This window comes from Poecilia mexicana, unplaced genomic scaffold (assembly GCF_051168715.1).
Source record: "Poecilia mexicana isolate PSO_F unplaced genomic scaffold, ASM5116871v1 scaffold_5, whole genome shotgun sequence".
Lineage (NCBI taxonomy): Eukaryota > Metazoa > Chordata > Actinopteri > Cyprinodontiformes > Poeciliidae > Poecilia > Poecilia mexicana.
The window spans coordinates 21,598,120-21,604,823 of NW_028263374.1; positions in this window are offsets into that span (position 1 = coordinate 21,598,120).

Consider the following 6,704-nt stretch of genomic DNA (forward strand, 5'->3'; position numbering starts at 1 on the left):
GAACATCAAAATGAAAGCAGTTTATGCTACTTTTACGTAATGCAAACACATTTAAATTAGCTCCAGGTGTCCACCATGGCCATTTACTAATTTGAAAGAACTTTAGTACAGTCGGGAAGCATAGTTGTATTTAGATAAAGCCATAAAGCACCATGCAAACAAGGAGAGCAAGCAAACGGCTAAGTAAATATTTAAGGAGTCCATAAGTCATCATTTCTTCGCATCACAGCAGTCATCTATCAGAGTGATCCAGAGGAAGGGTTCTGCATTTAAATGATCCCACATCCGACTTGGTCCGGATCTGGCATTCTGCTGGCACATCTGGCAAACCTCTGGCACGGCAAAATGGATGTCAACCAGACTCGGATCAGATCTGACAATGATGGCACAGTTCACATGAGGCATGCCACACCTGGGCCAGATCTGTCCATTATGGAAGTATGACAATTCATTTTCTCATAAGTCTAAAAGCGGTGAAAATATTATTACCAGGCGAAAGAACTTATAACCAAAAGAATAATATGGCAGGTTTAGCAATATAACATTTGCAATTTAAGTTTAAATTATTGTATTTATTGGCAGCTGTGTTCCATCAGAGATTACAAATCATTTTAGGAAATCAGTTCTTAAACGAAGTTCTACAAAAAAATAAAAATAGAAAAATTATAATCAATATAATAATATTTTTTATTTATTACTCTAGCCGTTGTTTTTTTGTGTATCTAAATTTTATATATGTCTACTGAATGTAAAAATGTTTTTTGTTGTTGTTTTAATTCTAGTGTCTAAAAATAAGAATATTTTTAAATGGAAATGATCGCTGTCTCATACGTGACAAATTGCAGGCTTTAGCTCCGTCTCCATAGTAACGGACTCCTGAGACGATCGCTGAGCCTAACTGTAGCACTCCTTGTGATGACGCACTCCATGTAAAAAGTGCTTTACCTGAGCTAAGGAGGAAACACTTAGTCTTAATTTTTGGACACATGTCCTGTGATGTGATGGAGTTTACTTCCAGTTGTGAAGTAGGAGAGTGGCAGCAACATTTTGTGTGTTTTGCAGCTGGAGGGACTGGTAGGCTTCATAAAAACACGGAATTATGAGAAAATAACATTGTGAGAAAATATCAAAACAACAAAGTGTCTTCCAAATAGATCATTCCTAATCATTCTGCTAAAATAATGAAAACTGGTGTGAAGTACAACAAAGTCAATGTTTTGGAAAGGCCACAATAACCATTGATCACAACCCTATATATATAAAAAAAAACTTAAAGGCAGAGGTGAAATATGAGCCAAGCAGCCTACAAACCTGGGTCAGTTACACCAGGGATGTCAGGAAGGATGGCCCAAATTTCCAGGAAACATTTAGAAGCTTGTGGAAGAAACCCCAAAACGTTTGACCCAAGTCATACGTTTAAAAGGCAGCTTTGTCAAAGGAAATGGATTTAAGCTTGAAGAAGTTTTACAAAAAATTGCTAATATATTTCTTTTGATTATTATTTAGCAACAGGATTTAGCATTTACCAAATTGCAATAAATATGCTATTGGCGTAAAACAAACAAAAAACAAAGTGTTTCTCTTTTTTAATGAGAGACAGTGAGGAAAAAAATGTTATGTATCTTTCTGTAGAATTCACAAAACCACCTGGTTTCAGTTCTCTTGTAGAGATTACTACTTTGAAAATGAAAAATAAAAACATAAAAAAGCAGCTTTTTGAAATAATCATTGTCCAAGCAGACCAAAACATTCGCATGTATTTACTATAAATGATTATGTTGATAGAGGTTGTGTCACGGGGGAAAAAAAGTAGGTGGGAGATCACAAAGTGGATGGTTGTTATCCCTGCACACAGGGATAACAACATGACTTATGACTTACATGACTCATCTCTTTTATGCAGCCTCATTGTCTGCAGTTATCTAAGCTTTGAGATGCAGTGTCTCAATTAGATAAAACTGCAAGGGAATCTACACACAGGATAAGAAATTTAACTGAATGTACAGATCACACAAATCACATTCTGAGGAAGACTTTAGAGAAAACAAACATCTCTTTATGTTCTCCTAATTGTGCAAAACTGACAAGAAGGTTTCCTTTCAAGGAAGTGGTGGGATGGACCAGATCATTTCAGCTCCACAATCTATCACAGTTCACTTCCGTTATTGTTTTTATGTTATCAAAGCATGCCGATGCATGCATAAATACGACAGTTAGTCATGTGATGAGTCTGGTTGGTTTCTCTGACATTTGAAACGTTTGGTAAATTATGCGCATCTGCATGTGAATGATGTGAAAGTCAGAATGAAAAGTGATAGTGAGTAGGAGGTGAGATAAAAAAGGGTGGGTTGTTGGCCAGAAGCTATCAAAAACGTGCCAAAGCAGTGGAGCCCTTAACGTTACTTCAGCAAAGCCACAAAATCAGCTTGTGAGAGGGTTCAAAACTGCTACTAGGTTTAACTATTTCAGGTGGATGAAATGTTAAAAAAATAAATTGTCTCAGAGCAAACAATGTTATTTTATATATAACTGAAACGCTGGAATGAGGATTAGAATTGGGGTTGAAAGGAGGTTTATAATTCATTTTGGATGGATGTTTTGAAGGAGAGTTGAAAATAAGTTTGAGATTAGGTTTGGAAGGAAACAGGGCTACATGTAGCGTGTTCTCCATTGTCAAGTTTCACTCTGGCCCAATAATGTCTCGTCCAATTCTAGCCAAGTTGGGTGTGTATCCACAGGCAAAATGTTTATGGAGAAGAACATGGGGGAGAATGTGGGAATATGAGCAGCCCGTGAGCTGTGGTCAATGCCCCAATGATGTCATTTTGTACAGTTTTCTCAAAATCTCTTGGCATATTTGTTTGCTGCCCGATCCAGTTGACACTCTTCTTTCACTATTGAACAAGACAAGGTATTGTTCATACATACAATACTTTGTCTTTAAGACAAAGTATTGAAGACAATACTCCCCAGTTTTGGCTCCCGACCTGTGAAGAGCACTTCTGAAGCACAACTACACAGGGCCTGCATAATGGCACATTCAGGTTGGGGAGGAGGGCCAGTTCATGTTTTGGGATAGTATTTTTGTTTATTTTTTTCTCAGTTTATAAGTCAGAACCTTAAGAACCTTGTCTTCGAGGCAGTACCTGGGTATATCAATTTGCAGCTTGCCACCTTGCCTACTACTACAGTCTTATCACGGATTGTAAATGGTGATTGAGATGTTGTTGGCGGAAAATCCATGGGTTTATCAATAAATGCGATCAAATCATTTGCATTTCAAAAAACAGGGAAGTACTGTGCAGTGTCGGAAAATAATGCGCAGTAACCATGACTGACACCCCAGTCAAACATGGTCACTGACTATGGTGTTGCAAGGGAGCTCCCTTAGGGACCTTTATAACATTCAATGAAAGCAACCTGCAAGTCGAATGCTGAAGAGAAGTGAGTAGCTGATGCGTCAACATGTGACTTAGAGGGAACCTGACCAAGCATCCATATATGACTAGTAGGGAGTAAGAATGTGTTGTGTAAGAACTGATTAATGCTACGCCAATAGAGAAAGGGCTTTAGTACATTGGAAATGGCCAGTTAAATAATTGTAAATGTCTCAATTTTACCATGTACTGCAATCATGTTTTGAAAATTATATAGACAAAAGTGACCACAGCTTGCACACACTGAGTTGTCGTCAAATGAAAAGAGGCTAACAGTAAATTGAAAGTAAATATTTTGGAGAGAAGAGGCAGGCATGCAGGAAATGGCCGCAGATCAGGAATTGAACCTTAGACAACCACATTGAGGACTATAACCTCTGCACATGTTGCACATTCTGTACCAGCTGATCCACACAGCATCCTCTGCTTGGTAAGACTGTTAACGGTGGGAAGCTCATTTGGTAAAATCCAGACCTAAAAATTACACTTCTAACTATAAAGTTCAACTTTAATAAATCTCCTCACGCATAGCGAAGGCTGATGTTTATAACTGCATTATATTTAGGTTTTTCTCAAGGATAATTTATGCAGTCCACTGTTCTCCAATTTTACCCTCAAGGTTTTATAAGTTCCTCTTTATTTCCCACTGAACTGTGTTATGTGGTCGTAGTCTTGTTAATCCTCTGCCTGGCAGGTTTCATAACTCTTTCAGAGTAACATTCATCCTCATCCAACCTTCTGTTTTTTTTTTTTTCCAATTTTACAGAGTAATAATGTTTAAGATACAAATGTGATAAGGAAAAGAAAACAAAATCTTTCAAAAAACCACATTGTTTGAATAATTTATAAACACCAAACTGCCGAAAAAGTTTATTTATTTATTCTTTTTACTGCCAGTGGTTCATTTCATAACTATTTACTGCAAACAAAAGGGAAATAAGTTCATAACTGTTTATGATGATTCCAGCCTATGAATAATGCATTTAGCTGTTGGCCTAAATGCGCCAGATTTAAAGATGATTGTGGTCATAACATGCTGACACAGGATGGTAGGTCATTGTGGTTGCTCCTCTGTTTTCTTTGGCATGCAATTTCTAAACACCAGCAACCTCATGACGTCTTGAAACAGACAAGTTTACACATGATGTCTGTGCTATACTGTTTACTGTACTAATGAACTCCTTGGTTTGATTTTGGCAATAATACCAGAATTGTTGGGCAGCTAAAATTCCCAGTAAAATGATATATATATATATATATATATATATATATATATATATATATATATATATATATATATATATATATATTTTTTTTTTTTTTTTAATCAAGGGGGAAGATGTGTTAGGTTCAAGTTTTGACCAGATTTCATTTACCAGACGTTTTGGCTAATTTACAGAAAAATAAACTGCTGGACACCGTTCCTATGGGACATTCTTCTACTCTACTAAAACACTGATAATATCAGGAGTTCTTTTTCCTTTGTATCCTTCTTGATCTTGATTTTCTGTTTCAACACAGAACTACAAACATGTCTACTTTCATTTTTGCCTGTTATTTTTGTAGTTGTGCCTAGACAACATGCAAGAAATACAACAGCAGTAAATCCAAGTTACATAAAAACTGTAATTGATTCAACTTCAATCAAATTTTCAAACAACGCCTTCAAAACTAAAAATTGTGGTGCAGTATATTTCTCATACATCATATGTATATATACAAGATACAATTATTTTGTCATTTTCTTTTATAGTTAATAGAATTATGCAATATAAGTATGACTTTTTGGTGCAGCAAAACACACATTCAACCCTATCTCTGATACTCTAGTGCCAGATTAAGTGTCATATTTTATAGAAATGTAGACAGCAGCTCTGCTAACATTAAATTCAAATAGTTCAAAGGAAAAAAATAAAGTCAGGATTACCAAAAATTATTAGAATAGAAAAAAAAACAGCTAAAAAATTTACAGAAAAATAATATTAAAATTTGCAAAAAATAACCAAAATTGATAAACTAGTGCAGAGAAATGTCAGGATGTCTTTCTCAACTAGAATTAACAGTGAGGGGAAATGGAGGGATTTTAATTGAACAACAGTCTGAGTTGGTCAAACTGACAAACGTAGGCGATTTCACAGATATGTAGGAAACACCCAAAGGCCTCTGGCACCTCTGATTTTGGGTCTGGATCTGAAAATGTTCAACGGTGTCTGGTTTCTACCATTGCTTAGTTGTAGGCTTCGCTGCAACACATCTGTGAGCGTTTCTCTGTCTTCTTTCAGCATCCCTCCCTTTATAAAACCCCAATGAATGGTTGGTATGCTTTTGTAACGCTGCTTCTGGATTCAATCCTTGCTTTTCAATGAAGCGGACAGAAGAACCGGGATCAGAGCCAGCTGGCCTGGATTCAGTATTGCTTAGGCACATTAGCAAAGACAGGCAACATGAGGGAGGTTAATGCAGTCCAGAACCCGAGGTTTCAGCACCATTGTTCTCCACTCAGTCTTTATGTTGTGCGTACACTTACTGTCCACTGAGAGGGCTACAGATGAAAGGGGATTTCTCTGTTCATTTGCTCTAACAACATCACAGACTGTAAGCTGATATAGATGTTTGACAAATGAGTTTTTTTTTTCTTCCATTGCTTCCTTTATTCAAATCCTTGAGCTGCCTGAAAGGCCTCTGTTTAATGAGCGTATACTGTCACACTCATTTACAACTAGTGGCAGAAGCACAAAGACTGAAAACAAAAACAGAAATGTTTACACGTGTTGTTTTCAACCATCCATGTCATTTCCCTCTGCAGTCAAACCATCACGATTCTGAGCTATTATTTCTGTACTCATGTTGTAGTAAAACTGATTGGGAGGATCATTTTGGATTTTTTTTTCTCTATAAAGTGTCTTGAGAAAAAAATAGCTGGGAATTGGCAATAGGTAGATTGATAGATGAACTGAATTAAATTGGAATAGAGGATGTTCAGAAAAAAGATGAAAAGAGAAATCATTAAATGAGCGGCCAACGTTTGGCGAAGACCCCAACAGCTGTGTGTAAAGAAAAGAGACCCAATCACTGCTTGTTGCACAACAGAAGACCGTTGTAGAGTGGATAATGCTGGCATCTAAGGGTGAAAACTACAGATATGTTTATAAAAAGTACTATTTATAAATACTATTTTAACCTAATGCTAGAAGAAAACAAATACTATTTTAACCTAATGCTAGAAGAAAACCTAATTGACTTTTTTTTTTACCATTTCAGACACCA